At 50.9% G+C, this 27,177-nt stretch overlaps 1 long non-coding RNA gene across 1 annotated transcript in view; it reads right to left on the reverse strand.

Moving 5' to 3' along the window:
- LOC140400020 (uncharacterized) overlaps nt 1-26,728 on the reverse strand; it is a 53,337-nt gene extending 26,609 nt beyond the window's left edge. Inside the window, exons 1-2 of the long non-coding RNA XR_011937975.1 lie at nt 26,652-26,728; nt 26,276-26,360 (exon numbers count right to left, since the gene is read on the reverse strand). This is a non-coding gene — a long non-coding RNA (uncharacterized lncRNA). The remainder of the gene's footprint in view (nt 1-26,275; nt 26,361-26,651) is intronic.
- Between the last annotated feature and the right edge of the window lie 449 nt (nt 26,729-27,177).

Genomic DNA, 27,177 nt, shown 5'->3' on the forward strand with positions numbered 1-27,177 from the left:
GCTTTTCACAGTAACTTCACTGAAGCCTACTTGTGAAATAAGCAATTATTATTATGATTAGAAAGACACTCCTCCACCAACAGCCTCTGCTTCCTGCCACTCAGCAATTTTGGATCCAATTTGCCAAATTTCCTTCAGTCCCTGGGGCATGTGTCTTCGCATCAGTCACCCATGTGGGACCTGATGAAAAGCCTTGCTGAAGTCCAAGTAATGCATTTCACTCATCTACACACCTGTTCACCTCTTCGAAAAATTCAATCAAGTTGGTCAGACATCTCCTCCCCTTAACCAAATCACGTTGACCTATTAATATCTGCCTCTACAAATGCAGATTAATTCCGTGTCTCAGATTTGCTTCCAATAGTTTCCCCACCACACAGGTTAGACTGACTGGCCTGTCGTTTCCTGGTTTATCCTTTCCTCCCTTCTTCAATAATGGTACCACATTGGCGATCCTCCAGTCCGCCAGCGCCTCTCCTGTGGCCAGAGAGGAATTGAAAATTATTGCCAGTGTCCCTGCTATGTCCTCGCTTGCCTCACTCATCAGCCTGGGATACATTTCATCTGGCCCTGGAGCTTTGTCTACTTTGAAGCCTCCCACTCAGAACCTCCTCTCTGTCTATATTAATCTCTTTAGTTTTATTACAATCCTTCTCCCTGATTTCTATACCCACACTGTCCTTCTCACGGGTGAACACTGACACAAAGTACCCATTTCGAACCCCACCTACATCCCGCGGCTCCACACACAAGTTACCACTGTGATCCGTCATGGGCCTTACTCTGCCCCAAGTTATCATTTTACCCTTAATGTACTTGTAGAACAATTTAACAACTTTATTTTACCTGCCAGTATCCTTTCAGTATCTGGTGCGACTGCATTTGGAGTATTGCGTGCAATTTTGGTCGTCGCATTATCGGAAGGATGTGGAAGCATTGGAAAGGGTGCAGAGGAGATTCACCAGCATGTTGCCTGGTATGGAGGGAAGATCTTATGAGGAAAGGCTGAGGAACAGCTGAGGCTGTTTTCGTTTGAGACAAGAAGGTTAAGAGGTGACTTAATTGAGGCATACAATAGGGCAGCACGGTGGTGCAGTGGGTTAGCCCTGCTGCCTCACGGCGCTGAGGTCCCAGGTTCGATCCTGGCTCTGGGTCACTGTCCGTGTGGAGTTTGCACATTCTCCCCATGTTTGCGTGGGTTTCGCGCCCACAACCCAAAGATGTGCAGGGTAGGTGGATTGGCCCCACCAAATTGCCCCTTAATTGGAAAAAATGAATATGGTACACAAAAATAAAAAATTTGGTTTTTTTTTAAAATTGAGGCATACAAGATGATCAGAGGATTGGATAGGGTGGACAGTGAGAGCCTCTTTCCTTGGATGGTGATGTCTCGCACGAGGGGACTTAGATTTGAATTGAGGGGAGATAGATATAGGACAGATGTCAGAGGTAGGTTCTTTACTCAGAGGGTAGTAAGGGCGTGGAGTGCCCTGCCTGCAACAGTAGTGGACTCGCCAACACTAAGGGCATTCAAATGGTCATTGGATAGACTTATGGACGATAAGGGAATAGTGTAGATGGGCTTTAGAGTGGTTTCACAGGTTGGCACAACATCGAGGGCCGAAAGGCCTGTACTGCGCTGTAATGTTCATGTCTCCTTTTTGCTCTCCTCATTTCCGTTTTAAGTCCCCTCTTGCACATTCTGTACACCTCTAGCACTTCTGCTGTTTTGAGCCCTTGATATCTGCGACAAGTCTCCCTTTTAGACCATAAGACCACAAGACATAGGAGTGGAAGTAACGCCGTTCGGCCCATCGAGTACACTCCACCATTCAATCATTTCAACTCCATTTACCCGCACTCTTTCCATACCCCTTAATTCCTTGCGAAATCAAGAATTTATCAACTTCTGTCTTAAAGACACTCAACGTCCCGGCCTCCACCGCCCTCTGTGGCAATGAATTCCACAGACCCACCACTCTCTGGCTGAAGAAATTTCTCCTCATCTCTGTTCTAAAGTGACTCCCTTTTATTCTAAGGCTGTGCCCCCGGGTCCTAGTCTCCCCTGCTAATGGAAACAACTTCCCTACATCCACCCTATCTAAGCCATTCATTATCTTGTAAGTTTCTATTAGATCTCCCCTCAACCTCCTAAACTCCAATGAATATAATCCCAGGATCCTCAGACGTTCATCGTATGTTAGGCCTACCATTCCTGGGATCATCCGTGTGAATCTCTGCTTGACCCGTTCCAGTGCCAGTATGTCCTTCCTGAGGTGTGGGGCCCTAAATTGCTCACAGTATTCTAAATGGGGCCTAACTAATGCTTTATAAAGCTTCAGAAGTACATCCCTGCTTTTATATTCCAAGCCTCTTGAGATGAATGACAACATTGCATTTGCTTTCTTAATTACGGACTCAACCTGCAACCTTTCTACTTATCCAACGCTGTATATCCCTCAATATACATGGTTGACTGGATTTGTTGGTCTCACCCGTTTCTTGATTGGAACATGTTGGCCCTGTACTCTCCCTATTTCCTTGTTGAATGTGACCCACTGTTCTGTCACAGATTTACCTAATGGTGTCTGCTCCCTATCAACTCTGGCCAAATCATATCTGATCTTATTAAAATCAGCCTTCCTCCATTTGTGAACTTTGATCTCAGGTCCATCCATCTCCTTTTCCAGAACTATCTTGAATCTAATGCAGATATGATCACTGTCTGTAAAATGCTCCCCCAACGATACTTCAACCACTTGTCCAGCTTTGTTACTGAAAGTGAAGCCCAAGACCGCTCCTCTCTTGTCTGTCCGTCCCTCTACGTACTGGCTTAAAAAGTTCTCATGGATGTATTTTAAGAATTACGCTCCCTCTGAACCGTTCACACTATGACTACCCCAGTTCATATTGAGGAAGTTGCGATCCCCCACTGTTCCCACTATCACACCCCTATTACTTTTCCACTTCTCTGAAATTTGCCTCCATATTCACTCTTCTATTTCTCTCGGATGGTTAGGGGGCCTATGGAACACTCCAGCAATGTGATTGCTCCTTTTTGGTTTTTAAGTTCTACCCATTTGGCTTCAGTATATTTCTAATATCTGGGCCCCGCAAGGCTGCCTACTTAGCCCCTTACTATCCTCCTTGTACACACATGACTGCGTGGCAAAATTTTGTTCCAACCCCATCCACAAGTTTGCTGACGATGCGATCATAGTGGGCCAGATCAGTGGAATGACGAGTCAGAATACAGGATGGAGATCGAGAACCTAGTGGAGTGGTGTAGCGACAACAACCTCTCCCTCAATGCCAGCAAAACTAAAGAGCCAGTCATTGACTTCAGAAAGCTAAGAACTGGACACACCACTGTCAGCATCTATGAGGCCGAGGTGGAGATTGTTCGCAGTTTCAAATTCCTAGTGGTTCACATCTCCAAAAATCTGTCCTGGTCCACCCACGTCGACGCTACCACCAAGAAATCTCAACAGGGCCTTTACTTCCTCAGCAAACTAAGGAAATTCGGCATGTCCACATTAACTCTTCCCAACTTTTACAGATGCACCATAGAAAGCATCCTAGCTGCTGCATCACGGCCTGGTATGGCAACCGCTCGGCCCAAAACCGCAAGACACTTCAGAGAGTCGTGAACACAGCCCAGTCCATCACACGAACCTGCCTCCCATCCATTGACTCCATCTACACCTCCCACTGCCTGGGGAAAGCGGCAAGCACAATCAAAGACCCCTCCCACCCGGCTGACTCACTCTTCCAACTTCTTCCATCGGGCAGGAGATACAAAAGTCTGGGAACACGCACAAACAGACTCAAAAACAGCTTCTTCCCCACTGTTACCAGACTCCTAAATGACCCTCTTATGGACTGACCTCATTCACACTACACCCTGTATGCTTCACCCGATGCCGGTGTCTATGTAGTTACATTGTGTAACTTGTGTTGCCCTATTATGTATTTTCTTTTATTTCCTTTTCTTTTCATGTACTTGGTGATCTGTTTAGCTGCTCGCAGAAAAATATTTTTCACTGTACCTCGGTACACGTTACAATGAACAAAATCCAATCCAATTGAAGAGCTTTCTAAGATGTCATCTCTCCTTACTGCTGTAATTCATTCTCTGATCAAAATTGTGACAGTGCCTCTTCTTTTACCTCCTGCCCTATCTCTGCTGGAGACCCTGTATGCTGGAATATTGAGCTTCCAATCCTTCCCCTCTCCCAACCGTGATTCAGTGACAGCAAATACATCATAACCCCATGTTCTCACTTCATCTGCCTTGTTCGTCTGACTCGCAATCTCGCTGTGATATAGAACGCATACTTACTGTTTACTGCTAAGTTAGTGTGTGTGAGTTTTACCCTCAATTTCCCTGTGATATATAATGCATATTTTACTGCGTCCTGCTCAGTTACTGGTGTGTCAGAGTGAGAGAATGTGAGTGTGTGTGCGCGTGTTTTATTTTCAATATGATTCTATGATATATAACACATATTTTCCTGCTTACTGGTCAGTTATTGATGAGTGAGTGTGTGTTCCTGTGTGTGAGAGAGTGTGAGTGACCACATTAATGTGTGCGAAAGTGTGTATTACCCTCACTGTCTCTCTTTGATACAGAACACATATTTTACTGCTTCCTGCGCAGGTACTGGTGTGAGTGTGCGTGAGAGAATGTGTGTGAGAGAGAGGGCATGTGTGAGACGGCTAGTGCGCATGCATGAGGCCTAGTGCGCATGCATGAGGCCTAGTGCGCGTGCGTGAGGCCTAATGCGCGTGCGTGAGGGCCAGTGCGCGTGCGTGAGGGCCAGTGCGCGTGCGTGAGGCCCAGTGCGCGTGCGTGAGGGCCAGTGCGCGTGCGTGAGGGCCAGTGCGCGTGCGTGAGGGCCAGTGCGGTGCGTGAGGCCCAGTGCGCGTGCGTGAGGGCTAGTGCGCGTGTGAGAGGGAGCGCGCGTGTGAGAGGTAGCGCGCGTGCGAGAGGGAGCGCGTGTGCGAGAGGGAGCGCGTGTGCGAGAGGGAGCGCGTGTGCGAGTGGGAGCGCGTGTGCGAGTGGGAGAGCGTTTGTGAGAGGGACCGCGGGGGTGAGAGGGAGCGCGGGTGTGAGAGTGGGAGCGCGGGTGAGAGTGGGAGCGCGGGTGAGAGTGGGAACGCGGGTGAGAGTGGGAGCGCGGGTGAGAGTGGGAGCGCGGGTGAGAGTGGGAGCGCGGGTGAGAGTGGGAGCGTGGGTGAGAGTGGGAGCGCGGGTGAGAGTGGGAGCGCGGGTGAGAGTGGGAGCGCGGGTGAGAGTGGGAGCGCGGGTGAGAGTGGGAGCGCGGGTGAGAGTGGGAGCGCGGGTGAGAGTGGGAGCGCGGGTGAGAGTGGGAGCGCGGGTGAGAGTGGGAGCGCGGGTGAGAGTGGGAGCGCGGGTGTGTGTGGGAGCGCGGGTGTGTGTGGGAGCGCGGGTGCGGGATTGAGCGCGGGTGCGGGATTGAGCGCGTGTGCGAGAGGGAGCGCGTGTGCGAGAGGGAGCGCGTGTGCGAGCGGGAGCGCGTGTGCGAGAGGGAGCGCGTGTGCGAGAGGGAGCGCGTGTGCGAGAGGGAGCGCGTGTGCGAGAGGGAGCGCGTGCGAGAGAGGGAGCGCGTGCGAGAGAGGGAGCGCGTGCGAGAGAGGGAGCGCGTGTGCGAGGGAGCACGTGTGTGAGGGAGCGCGTGTGCGAGGGCGAGCGTGTGTGCGAGGGCTTGTAAGAGAGCGCGCGTGTGAGAGAGCGCGTGTGTGTGTGGGAGCGTGTGTGTGTGGGAGCGTGTGTGTGTGGGAGCGTGTGTGTGTGGGAGCGTGTGTGTGTGGGAGCGTGTGTGTGTGGGAGCGTGTGTGTGTGGGAGCGTGTGTGTGTGGGAGCGTGTGTGTGTGGGAGCGTGTGTGTGTGGGAGCGTGTGTGTGTGGGAGCGTGTGTGTGTGGGAGCGTGTGTGTGTGGGAGCGTGTGTGTGTGAGAGCGTGTGTGTGTGGGAGCGTGTGTGTGTGGGAGCGTGTGTGTGTGTGGGAGCGTGTGTGTGTGGGAGCGTGTGTGTGTGTGGGAGCGTGTGTGTGTGTGGGAGCGTGTGTGTGTGTGGGAGCGTGTGTGTGTGTGGGAGCGTGTGTGTGTGTGGGAGCGTGTGTGTGTGTGGGAGCGTGTGTGTGTGGGGGGGCGTGTGTGTGTGTGGGGGGGGGGCGTGTGTGTGTGTGAGCATCTGTGTGTGTGAGCATGTTTGCATTTTATCCTCATTATCTCTCTTTGATATATTACACATATTTTACTGTTCCTGCCCAGTTACTGGTGTGTGTGAGAGAGAGAGTGAGCGTGTGTTTTACCATCATTGTCTCTCTATGATAGATGATGCATATTTTACTGCTTATTACTCAGTAACTGTTGTGTCAGAGAGTGTGAGTATCAGGTGTGTGAATATGAAAGAGTGCGAGTGTGTGAGGGAGCGTGTGCAAGTGAGTGTCAGTCTGTGTGAGGGAGTGTGAGAAATAGTCAGCATGAGTGTGAGTGTGTGGGGAGAGAGTGTGTGTTTTACCTTCATTGTCTCTCTGTGATATATAACATATTTTACTGCTCAGTCACAGGTGTGTGAGTGTTTTATCCTCACTGTCTGTCTATCAGAAATAACATATTTTGCTGCTTACTGCTCAGTAACTGGTGTGTGTGTGTGAGAGAGAGATTGTGTGGGGAGAGCGCATGTGAGCGTGTTTTGTACCCTCACTGTCCCTCTGTGAAATCAGCAAGAAGTCTTGCTGGAGAGGGATAGGGCCATACGGCAGGGCAAGGTTTATAATTGGGGGAGGGGGGAACTTCCGGTTGCGGCTATGTGGAGCTAAGTCGCACATTCGGCGGCTCCCGCAAAAACGGACTTTTGGGTTCTTTTCAGGGCCCCCAATTTGCGGATTCTGGGCCTCCCGGAGGGGACGGACGTGGGGGCCTATGTGGTCACCATGTTGAACTCGCTGATGGGAGCGGGGTCCTTCCAGGAGCCCCTGGAGCTGGAAGGGGCCCATAGAGTTCTGGCGAGGAGGCCCAAGGCTAACGAGCCTCCGCGGGCGGTGCTGGTGAGGTTCCATCGGTTCGTCGATCGGGAGTGTGTGTTTAGGTGGGCCAAGAAGGAGAGGAGCAGCAGGTGGGAGAACGTGGAGGTTCGGATATATCAGGACTGGAGAGCGGAGGTGGCGAAGAGGAGGGCCGGGTACAATCGAGCGAAGGCGGTGCTGCACAGGAAGGGGGTGAAGTTTGGCATGTTACAGCCGGAGCGACTGTGGGTTACCTACAAGGACCGGCACCACTAAATGAAATGAAATGAAAATCGCTTATTGTCACAAGTAGGCTTCAAATGAAGTTACTGTGAAAAGCCCCTAGTCGCCACATTCCGGCGCCTGTTCGGGGTGGCTGTTACTGGAATTGAACAGTGCTGCTGGCCTGCTTTCAAAGCCAGCGATTTAGCCCTGTGCTAAACAGCCCCATTGAGTCTCCGGAGGAGGTGTGGGCCTTTGTTCAGGCCGAGAAGTTGGACACAGATTGAGGGTCGGGACGAGCGATTGGGGACTACGGTTGATATGCTATGTTTCTTTTTGTTTCGAGGGGGGCGCTTTTGTATTGCTCCAGGTTTCTTTTTCTTTGTGTTTTTTCTCTTTTGGGTCGGAGAAGGTGGCTGGGGCGGGTTGGGCACTGTTTTGGTTGGGTTGGTCGGGGGGGCTCTTGAAGGTGAGATGGGGCCCCGCGGGGGTGGGGGAGTCCCGAGTCAGGGGTGAGGGGACAGGGCCTGTAAAAGGAGCTGCGTCAGAGGTGGCGGGGCCTGGTAGGTGGAAAGCGTGAGCTTTTTCCCGCGCTGAAGACTGGAGGGGCCGGGGCCGGGGCAGGGAAGCGAGGGTTGTTTTCCGCGCTTAGAACAGAAGGGGGAGGGGGAGAGCCTATGGATGGGGACGGGAGGAGGGTGTGCCACACAATGGGAGGAGTCGAAGGAGAGGCGGGAGTGGCCGGGGTCAGCAGGCATCAGGTGACTTGCGGAAGTGCAATGGGGGGAGTAAATCGGCTAGGATGGGTCCTAGCCGGGGGGTGTGGGGGGTTGTGTGTGGGGGGAATCGAGTTGCTGCTGCTATGGTCAAGGAGGAGCTGGAGCGAGTGGGGGGGGGGTTGAAGTGGGGGTATGCCACTGTGGGGAACGGGCCGGGTGTGGGGTGCGGGCGTGTGGCTGGCCGAGGAGGGGTCATGGCTAGTCGGCGGGGGAGGGTGGGGGAGGTGTAGCCCCCTGATCCGGCTGATAACCTGGAATATAAGGGGACTGAATGGGCCGGTTAAGCGGGCCCGCGTGTTCACGCACCTGAAGGGGCTGAAGGCGGATGTGGTTATGCTTCAGGAGACACACCTGAAGGTGGCAGACCAAGTAAGATTGAGGAAAGGGTGGGTAGGTCAGGTGTTTCACTCGGGGCTGGATGCCAAAAATCGAGCGGTGGCGATCTTGGTGGGAAAGAAGGCGTCGTTTGAGACGTCGAGCATTGTGGCAGATAATGGCGGCAGGTACATGATGGTAAGTGGTAAGTTGCAGGGAGAGAGGGTGGTACTGGTCAATGTGTATGCCCCAAACTGGGACGATGCGGGTTTTATGCGGCGTATGTTGGGTCGGATCCCAGACTTGGAAGTGGGGGGCCTGATAATGGGGGGAGACTTTAACACGGTGCTGGACCCGACACTGGATCGCTCCAGGTCTAGGACGGGTAGGTAGTCGGCGGCGGCTAGAGTGCTGAGGGGGTTTATGAACCAGATGGGAGGGGTGGACCCTTGGGGATTTGCAAGGCCGGGGGCTAGGGAATTTTCATTCTTCTCACATGTCCATAAGGGTTATTCCCGAATCGACTTTTTCACCTTGAGTAGGGCGTTGATAGCGAGAGTAGAGGATACTCAGTATTCGGCAATAGCCATTTCGGACCACGCCCCGCATTGGGTGGACTTGGAGATGGGGGAGGAGAGGGACCAGTGCCCACTGTGCCGCTTGGAGGTGGGGCTGTTGGCGGACGAGGAGGTGAGCGAGCGGGTCCGAGGAAGTATAGAGAGGTACCTGGAGACCAACGCCAATGGGGAGGTCCGAGTGGGGATGGTATGGGAGGCACTGAAGGCGGTGGTGAGGGGAGAGCTGATCTCCATTCGGGTCCACAAGGAGCAGAGGGAGTGGGGGGAGAGGCTGGTGGGGGAGATGGTGAGGGTGGACAGGAGGTATGCGGAGGAGCCCGAGGAAGGATTGTTGAGGAAGAGACGTAGCCTCCAGGCCGAATTTGACCTGGTGACCACCAGGAGGTGCAGTGGAGGAAGGCCCAGGGGACGATTTACGAGTATGGGGAAAAGACAAGACGGATGCTGGCGCATCAGCTTCAGAAGCGGGACGCAGCTAGGGAGATCGGGGAAGTTAAGGTCCGGGGGAGGGGGGGGTGCGGAGTGGAGCTGGCATCACTGGGGGACTTCAGGGACTTCTACGAGGAATTGTACCAACCAGAGCCCCCACGGGAGGAGGGAGGGATGGGCCTCTTCCTGGACCAATTGTGGTTTCCAAAGGTGGAAGAGGGACTGGTGGCGGGATTGGGGGCCCCGATTGGGCTGGAGGAGCTGATCAAAGGGATAGGAAGCATGCAGGCGGGGTAGGCACCGGGGCCGGACGGTTTCCCGGTCCAATTCCATAAAAAATAGATGGACCTGTTGGGCCCGCTGTTAGTTAGGACCTTCAGTGAGGCAAGGGAGGGGGGGCTTTGCCCCCTACGATGTCCCGGGCACTGATCTCCTTGATCCTGAAGCGGGACAAGGATCCCCTGCAGTGTGGGTCTTACAGACCGATTTCCTTGCTAAATGTAGATGCCAAGGTGCTGGTGAAGGTCTTAGCCATGAGGATTGAGGATTGTGTGCTGCAGATAATCCATGAAGACCAGACGGGGTTTGTGAAAGGGAGACAGTTGAACGCGAATGTGCGGAGGCTTTTGAACGTTATCATGATGCCGGCGAGGGAGGGGGAGGCGGAGATAGTGGTCGCGATGGACGCTGAGAAAGCCTTCGATAGGGTAGAGTGGGGGTATCTGTGGGAGGTGCTGAAGAGGTTCGGGTTTGGGGAGGGGTTTGTCAGGTGGGTTAGGCTGTTGTATGAGGTCCCGATGGCGAGTGTGGCTACAAACAGGAGGAGGTCCGAGTACGTTAGGTTGCACCGAGGGACGAGACAGGGGTGTCCCATATCCCCCCTGCTCTTCGCACTGGCGATTGAACCCCTGGCTATGGCACTGAGGGAGTCAAGGAACTGGAGGGAGTTGGTGCGGGGTGGGGAGGAGCATCGGGTGTCACTTTATGCGGACGACCTGCTGCTGTATGTGGTGGACCCGGTGGGAGGAATGCCGGAGATAATGAGGATTCTTAGGGAATTCAGGGACTTTTCGGGGTACAACCTCAACATGGGGAAGAGCGAGCTGTTCGTAGTTCATCCAGGGGACCAGGAGAGGGGGATTGGCGAGCTCCCACTAAAAAAGGCGGAGAGGAGCTTCAGGTATCTGGGAGTCCAGGTGGCCACGAGCTGGGGGGCCCTGCATAGGCTTAACTTTACAAGGCTGGTGGAGCAAATGGAGGAGGAGTTCAAGAGGTGGGACACGTTGCCGCTGTCCTTGGCGGGTGGGGTGCAGTCAATCAAAATGACGGTGCTCCCAAGGTTTTCGTTCCTGTTCCAGTGCCTCCCCGTGTTTATCCTGAAGGCTTTTTTCAGGCGGGTTAACAGGAGTATAATGGGGTTTGTGTGGGCGCGAGAGATTCCGAGGGTGAGAAGGGTGTTCCTGGAGTGGAGTAGAGATAGGGGGGGACTGGCGCTGCCCAACCTCTGTGGATACGACTGGGCCGCCAATGCGACAATGGTGCACAAGTGGGTGATGGAGGGGGAGGGGGCCGCATGGAAGAGGCTGGAGACGGCACCTTGTGTGGGTACGAGTCTGGGGGCGCTGGCAACGGCACCGCTGCCGCTCCCTCCAAGGAGGTATACCACGAGCCCAGTGGTGGTGGCTGCCCTCAAAATTTGGGGGCAGTGGAGGCAGCACAGGGGGAAAGTGGGGGCCTCGGTGGGGACCCCATTACGGGGGAACCACTGGTTCGCCCCAGGAAGAACAGGTGGAGGGTTTGCGGGGTGGCACAGGGCAGGGATACGAAAGTTGGGGGACCTGTTTGTGGGCGGGAAGTTCGCGAGCCTGGGTGAGCTGGAGGAGACGTACGGGCTCCCCCTGGGGAACATCTTCAGGTACTTACAGGTAAGGGTGTTTGCCAGACGGCAGGTGGTGGAATTCCCGCGGCTACGGCCACACACAGTATTGGACAGGGTGCTCTCGGGGGGGGTGGGGGGGGGGAAGATCTCGGAAACTTACCAGGTGATGCAGGAGGAGGAAGAGGCCTCGGTGGTGGAGGTAAAAGGTAAGTGGGAGGAGGAGTTGGGAGAGGAAATTGAGGCAGGGACGTGGGCAGACGCCCTGGGGAGGGTGAACTGTTCCTCATCGTGCGCGAGGCTCAGCCTCTTACAGTTTAAGGTGCTGCACAGGGCACACACACCGGGACAAGGATGAGTCGGTTTTTTGGGGGTGAGGACAGGTGTGTTAGGTCCTCAGGGAGCCCAGCAAACCACACCCATATGTTCTGGCCATGCCCAGTGCTGGAGGAATTTTGGAAGGGCATAGCAAGGACGGTGTCGAGGGTGGTAGGATCCAGGGTCACGCCGGGCTGGGGGCCCGCAATATTTGGGGCGGCAGAGGAGCCGGGAATGCAGGAGGAGAAAGATGCCGGAATTCTGGCCTTTGTGTCCCTCGTAGCCCGGCGAAGGATTCTTCTTCAGTGGAACGATGCGAGGCCGCCAAGCGTGGAATCCTGGATCGACGATATGGCGGGGTTTATTAAGTTGGAGAGGGTGAAATTCGCCTTGAGAGTGTCGGTACAAGGGTTCTTTAGGCGGTGGTAACCGTCCTTAGACTTGCTGGCAGAGCGGGAGACATTGGTCAATGGCAGCAGCAACTCGCGGGGGGTCACTTTATTTTTTTGTTTTTGTTATTTACACTGGAGGTTCTGAGGGGTTGTATATACTTGTTGTATTAAGTCAGAGTGTTAATGTTAATTTATTATTCATATACAGGGGGGGGAGGTGGATATGGAGGGTTGTTTTTCTGGACTGTGTTTTGTACTTAACCCTGTTGGGTTTCTTTTTCATTTTGTTATTATTATTTTATGAAAACCTTTAACAAAATTTTTTATTTTTAAAAAATAATTGTGGGAGGGTTAATGATGATGTGATTAGGCAAGAATTAGGAAGCATAAGATGGGAACAGAAACTGTCAGGGAAAAGCACAAATGAAAAGTGGAGCTTGGTCAAGGAACAAATACTGCGTGTCCTTGATAGGTATGTCCCTGTCTGGCAGGGAGCAAATGCCCGTGAGAGGGGACCATGGTTCACAAAAGAGGTTGAATGTCTTGTCAAGAGGAAAAAGGAAGCGTATGTAAGGATGAGAAAACAAGGTTCAGTAGGGTCGCTTGAGGGTTAGAAGGTAGCAAGGAATGAGCTTAAAAAAGGGCTCAGGAGAGCTAGGAGGGGGCATGAGAAGTCTTTGGCGGGTCGGATCAAGGAAAACCCCAAGGTTTTTACTCTTATGTGAGAAATAAAAGAATGACCAGGGTGAGGTTAGGGCCGGTCAAGGACAGTAGTGGAAACTTCTGCCTGGCGTCATAAGAGATAGGAGAGGGCAGCACAGTAGCATTGTGGGTCGCACAATTGCTTCACAGCTCCAGGGTCCCAGGTTTGATTCCAGCTTGGGTCACTGTCTGTGCGGAGTCTGCACATCCTCCCCGTGTGTGCGTGGGTTTCCTCCGGGTGCTCCGGTTTCCTCCCACAGTCCAAAGATGTGCAGGTTAGGTGGATTGGCCATAATAAATTGCCCTTAGTGTCCAAAATTGCCCTTAGTGTTGGGTGGGGTTACTGGGTTATGGGGATAGGGTGGAGGTGTTGACATTGGATGGGGTGCCCATTCCAAGAGCCGGTGCGGACTCGATGGGCCGAATGGCCTCCTTCTGCACTGTAAATTCTATGAGAGGCGTTGAATGAATACTTTTCTTCAGTGTTCACCGAGGAGAGGGGCTGTGTTTTTGAGGATGTGTGTGTGAGACAGGCGGGTAGGCTGGAGGAGGTAGATGTTCTGAGAGAAGATTTATGAGCAATTTTGAAAAATCTGAGGGGCGACATGTCCCCTGGGCCAGATGGGATATATCCTCGGTTTCTTTGGGAGGCAAGGGGTGAGATTGCAGAGCCTTTGGCTTTGATCTTTGGGTCCTCACTGTCCACGGGGATAGTGCCAGAGGACCGGAGAGTGGCGAACGTTGTTCCTCTGTTCAAAAAAGGCAATAGGAATGACCCGAGTAATTATAGGCCGGTTAGTCTTACTTCGGTTTTCAATCAGCTTTGAACAAAGCTTCTACTTGTAGGCACTTGCAGCTGGAGCTTGTTAATTAGTTAATTGGATTAGGCCAGTTTTCAGAGGCTAGATTCACAGTATAAAAGTGATCCCCGACAGTGCAGACTTTGTTTGCATTCAGTGCTGAATTTGGTGCATTTGAGTGCAATAGTCAGAGTTTGGTGACTGAGGGAGTGCTGAATTTGGTGCATTTGAGTGCAATAGTCAGAGTTTGGTGACTGAGGGAGTGCTGAATTTGGTGCATTTGAGTGCTATAGTGAGAGTTTGGTGACTGAGGGAGTTAGGTGAGGAGGGAGTAAAGTGCTCCTTTCATTTTGTTTCCGACATTTCCACAAAGAGTGAGAAGAGAGCCAGGAGTTTACAGAGAGTGCAGCTGACTGGAAGCAGAGTCGGAGGGCGGAGATCCAGTTGGTCCACAGGGCAGCTATATTCTGTAAGGTAAGAGGGGATGGAGGTTAGGCCAGTTGCATGCTCCTCCTGTAGGATGTGGGTGGTGAGGGATACCAGCGGTGTCCCCGCTGACTAAAACTGCGGGAAGTGCACCCAACTCCAGCTCCTCAAAGACCGTGTTAGGGAACTGGAGCTGAAGCTGGATGAACTTTGGATCGTCTGGGAGGCAGAGGGGGTGATTGAGAAGAGTTACAGGGAGGTAACCACACCCAAGGTACAGGACAAGAATAGCTGGGTTACAGTCAGGGGGAAAAAAACAAACAGGCAGACAGTGCAGGGATCCCTTGTGGCCGTTCCCCTTCAAAACAAGTATACCGTTTTGGATGCTGTTGGGGGGGGATGACCTACCGGGGGAAGGCCCTAGCGGCCAGTTCTCTGGCACTGAGTCTGGCTCTGGGGCTCAGAAGGGAAGGGGGGAGAATAGAAAAGCAATAGTTGTAGGAGATTCAATGGTTAGGGGAATAGATAGGAGATTCTGTGGTCGCGAGCGAGACTCCCAGAAGGTATGTTGCCTCCCGGGTGCCAGGGCCAGGGATGTCTCGGATCATGTCTTCAGGATCCTTAAGGGGGAGGGGGAGAAGCCAGAAGTCGTGGTGCACATTGGTACCAACGACGTAGGTAGGAAAAGGGGTGTGGAGGTAATGAATGAGTTAAAAGCCAGGACAGACAGAGTTGTCATCTCTGGTTTGTTGCCGGTGCCACGTGATAGCGAGGCTAGGAATAGGGAGAACACGTGGCTGCAGGAAATGTGTAGGAGGGAGGGCTTCGGGTATTTGGATAATTGGAGCGCATTCTGGGGAAGTTGGGACCTGTCCAAGCAGGACGGGTTGCATCTGAACCAGAGGGCACCAATATCCTGGGAGGGAGGTTTTCTAGTACTCTTCGGGAAGGTTTAAACTAATTTGGCAGGGGAATGGGAACCGAATTTGTAGTCCAGCAACTAAGGTAGCCGATATTCAGGACGCCAAAGCGTGTAATGAGGCAGTGGGGAAGGGAACACTGACAAAGGAGAGTACTTGCAGGCACGGAGATGGGTTGAAGTGTGTATACTTGAACGCAAGAAGCATCAGGAATAAGGTGGGTGAACTTAAGTCATGGAACGGTACTTGGGAGTACGATGTGGTGGCCATCACAGAAACTTGGATAGAAGATGGGCAGAAATGGTTGTTGGAGGTCCCTGGTTATAGATGTTTCAATACGATTAGGGAGGGTGGTAAAAGAGGTGTGGGGGGGTGGCATTGTTAATTAGAGATAGTATAACAGCTGCAGAAAGGCAGTTCGAGGCGTATCAGCCCACTGAGGTAGTATGGGTTGAAGTCAGAAATAGGAAAGGAGCAGTCACCTTGTTAGGAGTTTTCTATAGGCCACGCATTAGTATCAGAGATGTGGAGGAACAGATTTTGGAAAGGTGCAGAAGTCACAGGGCAGTAGTCATGGGTGACGTTAACTTCCCAAACATTGAGTGGAAACTCTTTAGATCAAATAGTTTGGATGGGGTGGTGTTTGTGCAGTGTGTCCAGGAAGCTTTTCTAACACAGTATGTAGATTGTCCGACCAGAGGAGGGGCAATATTGGATTTAGTACTTGGTAATGAACCAGGGCAAGTGATAGATCTGTTAGTGGGGGAGCATTTTGGAGATAGTGACCACAATTCTGTGACTTTCACTTTAGTAATGGAGAGGGATAGGTGCGTGCAACGGGGCAAGGTTTACAATTGGGGGAAGGGTAAATACGATGTTGTCAGACAAGAATTGAAGTGCATAAGTTGGGAACATAGGCTGGCAGGGAAGGACACAAGTGAAATGTGGAACTTGTTCAAGGAACAGGTACTACGTGTCCTTGATATGTGTCAGATAATTAAAGGTGCTATATTTAAATGCGCACAGTGTACGGAACAAGGTAGATGAGCTTGTGTCCCAGATTGTGACTGGCAGGTATGATGTGGTAAGCATCACAGAGACATGGTTGCAGGGGGTTCAGGACTGGCATTTAAACATCCAGGGATTCACAACCTATTGAAAAGACAGAGGTGGGCAGAGGGGGCGGGATTGCCTTGTTAATTAGGAATGAAATTAAATCAATAGCACTAAACGACATAGTGTCAGATGATGTGGAGTCTGTGTGGGTAGAGTTGAGGAACCACAAAGGCAAAAAAAACATAATGGGAGTTATGTACAGGCCTCCTAACAGTGGTCAGGACCGGGGGCACAAAATGCACCACAAAATAGAAAGTGCATGTCAGAAAAGCAAGGTCACAGTGATCATGGGGGACTTCAATATGCAGGTGGACTGGGTAAATAATGCTGCCAGTGGACCCAAGGAAAGGGAATGTTTACAGGAGGGCTTTTTGGAACAGCTTGTGATGGAGCACACGAGGGAACAGGCCATTCTGGGCTTAGTGTTATGTAATGAGCCAGACTTGATTAAAGATCTTAAAGTAAGGGGGCACTTAGGAGGCAGTGATCATAATATGGTAGGATTCAATCTCCAGTTTGAAAGAAAGAAGGTAGAATCAGATGTAAAGGTGTTACAGTTAAATAAAGGTAACTACAGGGGCATGAGGGAGGAACTGACGAAAATCGACTGGGAGCAGAGCCTAGTGGGAAAGACAGTAGAACAGCAATGGCAGGAGTTTCTGGGAGTAATTGAGGACACAGTACAGAGGTTCATCCCAAAGAAAAGAAAGGTTATCAGAGGGGGGATTAGGCAGCCATGGCTGACAAAGGAAGTTAGGGAATGCATCAAAGCAAAAGAGAAAGCCTATAATGTGGTACAGAGTAGTGGGAAGTCAGAAGATTGGGAAGGCTACAAAAACAAACCGAGGATAACAAAGAGAGAAATAAGGAAAGAGAGAATCAAATATGAAGGTCTGCTAGCCAGTAACATCAGGAATGATAGTAAAAGTTTCTTTAAATACATTAAAAACAAACGGGAGGCAAAAGTTGACATTGGGCCACTCCAAAATGACGCTGGTAATTTTGTGATGGGAGACAAGGAAATAGCTGAGGAACTAAATAAGTACTTAACGTCAGTCTTCACAGTAGAAGACATGAGTAATATCCCAACAAATCTGGAGAGTCAGGGGGCAGAGTTGAATATGGTAGCCATCACAAATGAGAAAGTGCTAGAGAAACTAAGAGGTCTAAAAATTGATAAATCTCCGGGCCCAGATGGGCTACATCCTAGAGTTCTAAAGGAGATAGCTGAAGAAATAGTGGAGGCGTTAGTTAAGATATTTCAAAAGTCACTGGAGTCAGGGAAAGTCCCAGAGGATTGGAAAATCGCAGTTGTAACCCCCCTGTTCATGAAGGGAACAAGGAAAAAGATAGAAAATTATAGGCCAATTAGCCTAACCTCGGTTGTTAGCAAGTTTCTAAAATCCATTGTTAAGGATGAGATTTCTAAATTCTTGGAAGTGCAGGGTCGGATTAGGACAAGTCAGCATGGATTTACTAAGGGGAGGTCGTGCCTGACAAACCTGTTAGAGTTCTTTGAAGAGATAACAAATAGGTTAAACCAAGGAGAGCCAATGGATGTTATCTATCTTGACTTCCAAAAGGCCTTTGATAAGGTGCCTCACGGGAGACTGCTGAGTAAAATAAGGGCCCATGGTATTTGAGGCAAGGTACTAACATGGATTGACGATTGGCTGTCAGGCAGAAGGCAGAGCGTTGGGATAAAAGGTTCTTTTTCGGAATGGCAACCGGTGACTAGTGGTGTCCCGCAGGGTTCAGTGTTGGGGCCACAGCTGTTCTCTTTATATATTAACGATCTAGATGATGGGACTGAGGGCAGTCTGGCTAAGTTTGCTGATGATATAAAGATAGGTGGAGGGGCAGGTAGTATGGAGGAGGTGGGGAGGCTGCAGAAAGATTTAGACAGTTTAGGAGAGTGGTCCAAGAAACGGCTGATGAAATTCAACGTGGGCAAGTGCGAGGTCTTGCATTTTGGAAAAAAGAATAGAGGCATGGACTATTTTCTAAACGGTGACAAAATTCACGATGCTGAAGTGCAGAGGGACTTGGGAGTCCTAGTCCAGGATTCTCTAAAGGTAAACTTGCAGGTTGAGTACGTAATTAAGAAAGCAAATGCAATGTTGTCATTCATCTCAAAGCAGGGAAAGCTTTATAAAGCATTAGTTAGGCCCCATTTAGAATACTGTGAACAATTTTGGGCCCCACACCTCAGGAAGGACATACTGGCACTGGAGCGGGTCCAGCGGAGATTCACACGGATGATCCCAGGAATGGTAGGCCTAACATACGATGAACGTCTGAGGATCCTGGGATTATATTCATTGGAGTTTAGGAGGTTGAGGGGAGATCTAATAGAAACTTACAAGACAATGAATGGCTTAGATAGGGTGGATCTAGGGAAGTTGTTTCCATTAGCAGGGGAGACTAGGACCCAGGGGCACAGCCTTAGAATAAAAGGGAGTCACTTTAGAACAGAGATGAGGAGAAATTTCTTCAGCCAGAGAGTGGTGGGTCTGTGGAATTCATTGCCACAGAGGGCGGTGGAGGCCGGGACGTTGAATGTCTTGAAGACAGAAGTTGATAAATTCTTGATTTCTCAAGGAATTAAGGGCTATGGAGAGAGAGCGGATAAATGGAGTTGAAATCAGCCATGATTGAATGGTGGAGTAGACTCGATGGGCCGAATGACCTTACTTCCGCTCCTATGACTTATGGTCTTATGTCCCTGTCAGACAGGGAAGAGGTGGTCGAGTGAGGGAACCATGGTTGACAAGAGAGGTTGAATGTCTTGTTCAGAGGAAAAAGGAGACTTATGTAAGGCTGAGGAAACAAGGAGAGGGCGTTGGAGGGATACAAGATAGCCAGGAGGGAACTGAAGAAAGGGATTAGTAGAGCTAAGAGAGGGCATGAACAATCTTTGGCATGTAGGATCAAGGAAAACCCCAAGGCCTTTTACACATATGTGAGAAATATGAGAATGACTAGAGCGAGGGTAGGTCCGATCAAGGACAGTAAAGGGAGATTGTGTATTGAGTCTGAAAAGATAGGAGAGGTCTTGAATGAGTACTTTTCTTCTGTATTTACAAATGAGAGGGGCCATATTGTTGGAGAGGACAGTGTGAAACAGACTGGTAAGCTCAAGGGAATACTTGTTCGGAAGGAAGATGTGTTGGGCATTTTGAAAAACGTGAGGATAGACAAGTCCCCCGGGCCTGACGGGATATATATGGGAAGCAAGAGATGAAATTGCAGCGCCATTGGCAATGATCTTTTCATCCTCACTGTCAACAGGGGTGGTACCAGGGGATTGGAGAGTGGCGAATGTCGTGCCCCTGTTCAAAAAAGGAATAGGGATAACCCTGGGAATTACAGGCCAGTTAGTTTTACTTCGGTGGTAGGCAAAGTCATTGAAAAGGTACTGAAGGATAGGATATCTGAGCATCTGGAAAGACACTGCTTGATTAGGGATAGTCAGCACGGACTTGTGAGGGGTAGGTCTTGCCTTACAAGGCTTATTGAATTCTTTGAGGAGGTGACCAAGCATGTGGATGAAGGTAAAGTAGTGGATGTAGTGTACATGGATTTTAGTAAGGCATTTGATAAGGTTCCCTATGGTAGGCTTCTGCAGAAAGTAAGGAGGCATGGGATAGTGGGAAATTTGGCCAGTTGGATAACGAACTGACTAACCGATAGAAGTCAGAGAGTGGTGGTGGATGGCACATATTCAGCCTGGATCCCAGTTACCAGTGGCGTATCGCAGTTCTGTGTCCTCTGCTGTTTGTGATTTTCATTAATGACTTGGATGAGGGAGTTGAAGGGTGGGTCAGTAAATTTGCAGATGATACGAAGATTGGTGGAGTTGTGGATAGTGAGGAGGGCAGTTGTCGGCTGCAATGAGACATAGATAGGATGCAGAGCTGGGCTGAGAAGTGGCAGATGGAGTTTAACACTGAAAAGTGTGAGGTTATCCATTTTGGAAGGACAAATATGAATGCGGAATACAGGGTTAACGGTAGAGTTCTTGGCAATGTGGAGGAGCAGAGAGATCTTGGGGTCTATGTTCATACATCTTTGAAAGTTGCCACTCAAGTGGATAGAGCTGTGAAGAAGGCCTATGGTGTGCTAGCGTTCATTAACCGAGGGATTGAATTTAAGAGCCGTGAGGTGATGATGCAGCTGTACAAAACTTTGGTAAGGCCACATTTGGAGTACTGTGTACAGTTCTGGTCCCCTCATTTTAGGAAGGATGTGGAAGCTTTGGAAAAGGTGCAAAGGAGATTTACCAGGATGTTTCCTGGAATGGAGAGTAGGTCTTACGAGGAAAGGTTGAGGGTGCTAGGCCTTTTCTCATTAGAACGGAGAAGGATGAGGGGCAACTTGATAGAGGTTTATAAGATGATCAGGGGAATAGATAGAGTAGACAGTCAGAGACTTTTTCCCCGGGTGGAACAAACCATTACAAGGAGACATTAATTTAAGGTGAATGGTGGAAGATATAGGGGGGATGTCAGAGGTAGGTTCTTTACCCAGAGAGTAGTGGGGACATGGAATGCACTGCCTGTGGAAGTAGTTGAGTCAGAAACATTAGGGACCTTCAAGCAGCTATTGGATAGGTACATGGATTACAGTAAAATGATATAGTGTAGATTTATTTGTTCTTAAGGGCAGCACGGTAGCATTGTGGATAGCACAATTGCTTCACAGCTCCAGGGTCCCAGGTTCAATTCCGGCTTGGGTCACTGTCTGTGCAGAGTATACACATCCTCCCCGTGTCTGCGTAGGCAGCAATGCTAACCACTGTGCCACCGTGCTGCCCTCGGTGGTCGATCAGTTCATGGAAAGTGTCCTGAGGGGTAGGATTAATGACCATGTGGAAAGATGCAGCTTAATCCGGGATTGTCAACATGGATTTCAGTCAGGTTTTTGATGAGGTTCCCCATGGTCAGCTCATGAAGAAAGTAAGGAGGTATGGGATCGAGGGAAATTTGGCCAATTCGATAAGTAACTGGCTATCACATAGAAGACAGAAGGTGGTGGTGGATGGAAAATTTTCAGACTGGAGGCCAGTTACCAGCAGTGTACCACAGGGAGCAGTGCTGGGTCCTCTGCTATTTGTGATTTTTATAAATGACTTGGAGGAGGGGGCTGAAGGGTGGGTCAGTAAATTTGCTGATGACACCAAGATTGATGGAGTAGTGGATGAGGTGGAGGGCTGTTGTAGGCTGCAAAGAGACATTGATAAGATGCAGAGCTGGGCCGCAAAATGGCAGATGGAGTTTAACCCCTGATAAGTGCGAGGTGATTCATTTTGGTCGGACAAATTTGAATGCGGATTACAGGGTCAACGGCAGGGTTCTGAGGAATGTGAAGGAACAGAGAGATCTTGGGGTTCATGTCCACAGATCTCTGAAGGTTGCCACTCAAGTGGACAGAGCCGTGAAGAAGACCTATAGTGTGTTAGTGTTTATTAACAGGGGGCTTGAGTTGAAGAGCCGTTGGGTTATGCTGCAGCTGTACAGGACCCTGATGAGACCACATTTAGAGTATTGTATGCAGTTCTGGTCACCTCATTATAGGAAGGATGTGGAAGTATTGGAAAGGGTGCAGAGGAGATTTACCAGGATACTGCCTGGATTGGAGGGTAGGTTTATGAGGAAAGGTTGATGGATCTAGAGCTTTTCTCATAGGAGCGAAGGAGGATGAGAGGCGACTTAATAGAGGTTTATAAGATGATGAGGGGGATAGATAGAGCGGACGTTCAGAGACTATTTCCTCGGGAGGATGTAGCTGTTACAAGGGGGCATAACTATAAGGTTTGCGGTGGGAGATATAGGAGGGATGTCCGAGGTAGTTTCTTTACTCAGAGAGTGGTTAGAGTGTGGAATGGACTGCCTGCTGTGATAGTGGAGTCGGACATTTAGGAACTTTCAAGCGGTTATTGGATAGGCACATGGAGCACACCAGAATGACAGGGAGTGGGATAGCTCGATCTTGGTTTCGGACAAAGCCTGGCACAACATCGAGGGCCGAAGGGCCTGTTCTGTGCTGTACTGTTCTATGTTCTAACAACACCAGGTTCAAGTCCCACAGGTGGTGCTTCGAAACAAACCTTTTGGACTTTAACCTGGTGTTGTAAGACTTCTTACTGTGCTCACCCTAGTCCAACGGTGGCATCTCCACATCATCTCTGTGATATATAACACATTTTACTGCTCAGTAACAGGTGTTGGAGAGTGTGCGAGTGTGTGTTTTATCCTCACTGTCTGTCTATCACATACAACATATTTTGCTGCTGACTGCTCAGTTGCTGGAGTGTGTGAGTATGTGAGAGTGGCGAGAGTGTGTTTTACCCTCACTGTCCCCCTGAGACATACAATGCATATTTAACTGCTTACTGCTCAGTGACTGGTGTGTGTGAGAGAGCATGAGTGTGTGTGAGAGACAGTGTCTGTATGAGAGTGTGAAGGTGTGATTTGCCCTCATTGTTTCTCCGTGATATATGATGCTTACTGGTGTGTGTGAGTGAGAGAGTGTGTGAGTGAGTGTGTGCTTTATCCTCACTATCACTCTATGATACATACCAAAAATTTAACTGCTTACTGCTCAGTTAATGGTGTATGAGTGTGTGTGTGAGTGCGAGAGTGTGTGACAGAGCGAGTGTGAGCAGAAGTGTGTGTGTGGGTGTCAGTTTTCTCCTCACTGTCTCTGTGATATAGCATATATTAGTGTCTGCTGCTCAGTTACTGATATGTTTGAGAGTGGGTGTGCGTGCGTGAGAGAGAGTGGGTGTGCGTGCGTGAGAGAGAGCGGGTGTGCGTGAGAGAGAGCGGGTGTGCGTGAGAGAGAGCGGGTGTGCGTGAGAGAGAGCGGGTGTGCGTGAGAGAGAGCGGGTGTGCGTGAGAGAGAGCGGGTGTGCGTGAGAGAGAGCGGGTGTGCGTGAGAGAGAGCGGGTGTGCGTGAGAGAGAGCGGGTGTGCGTGAGAGAGAGCGGGTGTGCGTGAGAGAGAGCGGGTGTGCGTGAGAGAGAGCGGGTGTGCGTGAGAGAGAGCGGGTGTGCGTGAGAGAGAGCGGGTGTGCGTGAGAGAGAGCGGGTGTGCGTGAGAGAGAGCGGGTGTGCGTGAGAGAGAGCGGGTGTGCGAGAGAGAGAGCGGGTGTGAGAGAGAGAGAGCGGGTGTGAGAGAGAGAGAGCGGGTGTGTGAGAGAGAGAGCGGGTGTGTGAGAGAGAGAGCGGGTGTGTGAGAGAGAGAGCGGGTGTGCGAGAGAGAGAGCGGGTGTGCGAGAGAGAGAGCGGGTGTGCGAGAGAGAGAGCGGGTGTGCGAGAGAGAGAGCGGGTGTGCGAGAGAGAGAGCGGGTGTGCGAGAGAGAGAGCGGGTGTGCGAGAGAGAGAGCGGGTGTGCGAGAGAGAGAGCGGGTGTGCGTGAGAGAGAGCGGGTGTGCGTGAGAGAGAGCGGGTGTGCGTGAGAGAGAGCGGGTGTGCGTGAGAGAGAGCGGGTGTGCGTGAGAGAGAGCGGGTGTGCGTGAGAGAGAGCGGGTGTGCGTGAGAGAGAGCGGGTGTGCGTGAGAGAGAGCGGGTGTGCGTGAGAGAGAGCGGGTGTGCGTGAGAGAGAGCGGGTGTGCGTGAGAGAGAGCGGGTGTGCGTGAGAGAGAGCGGGTGTGCGTGAGAGAGAGCGGGTGTGCGTGAGAGAGAGCGGGTGTGCGTGAGAGAGAGCGGGTGTGCGTGAGAGAGAGCGGGTGTGCGTGAGAGAGAGCGGGTGTGCGTGAGAGAGAGCGGGTGTGCGTGAGAGAGAGCGGGTGTGCGTGAGAGAGAGCGGGTGTGCGTGAGAGAGAGCGGGTGTGCGTGAGAGAGAGCGGGTGTGCGTGAGAGAGAGCGGGTGTGCGTGAGAGAGAGCGGGTGTGCGTGAGAGAGAGCGGGTGTGCGTGAGAGAGAGCGGGTGTGCGTGAGAGAGAGCGGGTGTGCGTGAGAGAGAGCGGGTGTGCGTGAGAGAGAGCGGGTGTGCGTGAGAGAGAGCGGGTGTGCGTGAGAGAGAGCGGGTGTGCGTGAGAGAGAGCGGGTGTGCGTGAGAGAGAGCGGGTGTGCGTGAGAGAGAGCGGGTGTGCGTGAGAGAGAGCGGGTGTGCGTGAGAGAGAGCGGGTGTGCGTGAGAGAGAGCGGGTGTGCGTGAGAGAGAGCGGGTGTGCGTGAGAGAGAGCGGGTGTGCGTGAGAGAGAGCGGGTGTGCGTGAGAGAGAGCGGGTGTGCGTGAGAGAGAGCGGGTGTGCGTGAGAGAGAGCGGGTGTGCGTGAGAGAGAGCGGGTGTGCGTGAGAGAGAGCGGGTGTGCGTGAGAGAGAGCGGGTGTGCGTGAGAGAGAGCGGGTGTGCGTGAGAGAGAGCGGGTGTGCGTGAGAGAGAGCGGGTGTGCGTGAGAGAGAGCGGGTGTGCGTGAGAGAGAGCGGGTGTGCGTGAGAGAGAGCGGGTGTGCGTGAGAGAGAGCGGGTGTGCGTGAGAGAGAGCGGGTGTGCGTGAGAGAGAGCGGGTGTGCGTGAGAGAGAGCGGGTGTGCGTGAGAGAGAGCGGGTGTGCGTGAGAGAGAGCGGGTGTGCGTGAGAGAGAGCGGGTGTGCGTGAGAGAGAGCGGGTGTGCGTGAGAGAGAGCGGGTGTGCGTGAGAGAGAGCGGGTGTGCGTGAGAGAGAGCGGGTGTGCGTGAGAGAGAGCGGGTGTGCGTGAGAGAGAGCGGGCGTGCGTGAGAGAGAGCGGGCGTGCGTGAGAGAGAGCGGGCGTGCGTGAGAGAGAGCGGGCGTGCGTGCGTGAGAGCGGGCGTGCGTGCGAGAGAGCGGGCGCGCGAGAGAGAGAGCGGGCGCGCGAGAGAGAGAGCGGGCGCGCGAGAGAGAGAGCGGGCGCGCGAGAGAGAGAGCGGGCGCGCGAGAGAGAGAGCGGGCGCGCGAGAGAGAGAGCGGGTGCGCGAGAGAGAGAGCGGGTGTGCGAGAGAGAGTGTGAGTGAGTGTGTATTATCCTCACAGTCTCTCTGTGATATACAATTAATATATTCTTGATTACTGCTCAGTTATTGATTTGTGAGTGTGTGGGAGAGACAGTGCGTGGGTGTGTGTGAGAGAGTGTGTGAGAGACAGAGTGTGAGTGTGTCTAAACCTCTCTGTTTCTGTGTGCGATATATGACATATTTTACTGCTTAATGCTCAGTTATTGGTGTGTGTGTTTCACCCTCAGACTCCCTGTGATATTCACTGCATATATAGTGCTTCCTGCTAAGTTACTTGTGAGTGAGCATGTGCATGAGAAAACGTGAGTGTGTGTTTTACCCTCACTGTCTATTTATGATATATGGCATATTTTACTGCTTCTTGCTCAGTTGTTGGTGTCTGAATGTGAGAGTGTGTTTTCCACGTTAGCTGTCTGTCTCTGTTATGGGTCAAGTGTTAGGGGGGAAATTAATTTGATTCCCTAACTCCTGTCTCTGTGCTTGCATTTGTAGCTGTCTGTCCCTTATGGGATTCTGGGTTTAATCTCTATCTGTAATATTATTTACATTTACACGAGAGGACAGGTAATCTCAGTCTGTCCACCTCTCTGATGTGCAAGATTTTATTGTGTTTTCTGTACTTGTCAATATCTGTTTTGTGAGTTAAGGGTGAACATTCTGTTCAGTATTGACCTTCCATTATTACTTTTAGTGATAACATTGATATGTTAAATGATCTATTTCCATGTCTGTTTCATGAGAATGACACTGTACCATTATATCTGAGATTGTGTGAGATATTTGGATTGGAATTTTATATTTTGTTTTGGGAGGTGGCTCGGTAATTATATTTAATTATGATTAATTCGGCACTTTTCAATCAGCTGTACTATCCGACCTTTCACTTGTACCAAAGGTTCACAAATGGTGAGATGAAAGGATGGCCTGACAATTTGATAAGTGTCCCTTTGGAGAACAATTTAAATGAATAATTTTTCTGTTAATGCCTTATTCAAGTGCTTTGCTTCTGATATATTTTAAACTAAGAAAGTTACAAAAAAGTGCCAATGGATACTTGCACATTGATTGCTGAATCTATAGCCTAATTAATACTATACTGATTACTTTACAGATGAAACGCTGTTGTCAAAAGTTGATCCAACATTCCATGAGAGAGTAGGGGTGAATTGTGGAAAATTATGCCACCTGTCCTCTCGTGTATCTGTAAATAATATTTACATTTTCTCCAGAAGTCCAGATTTACTTGAATTTCTTCAATTGGATAATGAGGACTGTTGGATTGGACATGTTCATCTGGGACTTGAGGTCTCTGCGAGTCTGTCTGCTTCTGCTCTGTGACGGTGGAGCTGATGTTGTGTCTGTGTCTCTGCAATGTTGGATTAATATTGTACTTACAGTCAGTTAGAAGGAGACAGCTGCACATTCATGTTGCTGAGGAATCATCATCATCATCTTGGAACTCATCATTTCATCTGTTGAACTAGGAAGAAGAAAACAAATTTCATGTAAGTTAGGGTCAGGTGAGGCCAATGATAGATCAATCTATTCTTTCAACTGATAATCAGTAAAAGAAAGAAAATACTCTCCAAATCCTAACCCAGAATCAGACAAATAAGCCAGGCCCAGAAAGAGCTCTCCCCTCCCTCCCCCCCCCCCCCCCCCCCCAAAGTCCCGGAACAAGATCGTGCTCCGCTGCGCCTCTTGCAAACAGCCCCCGATTCTCCCTGAACACCCCCCGAGTCAGTAATGATCTCTGAGCCTCTTTGCTCACACTCCCAGATGGAGGTGCTGCTGCAATGAGAACGCTGTTTCCTCGCTGTCCTGGGCCCTGACATTGACATTTCCCTCAGCTTCAACAAAGCGATTCAGTGACCAAATGGAGAGTGTGTGGGGGAGGGGTTGCGCATGCGCTCCCAATCTCAGAATGACGAGCGGCAAGCGGTTACCCCGGGCGTGCGCAGATCCCCGCAGCAATTTCGCATTGAGAATCAATGGGAGTATTCCCCATTTCACTGTCATTACAAACGGAGCAGAACCTCCTACAGAGCCCGTGTTGGGGGGACTGTGTGTGTGGCTGCAAGTGGCCCTGCGCCCTCGGGCTTAACCAATCACCTTTGTAGCTGTGTGTTTGTCCCAATGAGATGTTCAATTTGCAGTCATTGCCTGCAGCTTGTTTGTTATTACTCTGTCACTCAGCCCCTCAAACTCACACTTTCTGCAAACTACCATTTCGCTGACTGACTTCATTTTTCATAGAAGCACACAATTTATTTTCAAAAATATACTTCATTTATAAA

Source organism: Scyliorhinus torazame, chromosome 24 (genome assembly GCF_047496885.1).
Source record: "Scyliorhinus torazame isolate Kashiwa2021f chromosome 24, sScyTor2.1, whole genome shotgun sequence".
Lineage (NCBI taxonomy): Eukaryota > Metazoa > Chordata > Chondrichthyes > Carcharhiniformes > Scyliorhinidae > Scyliorhinus > Scyliorhinus torazame.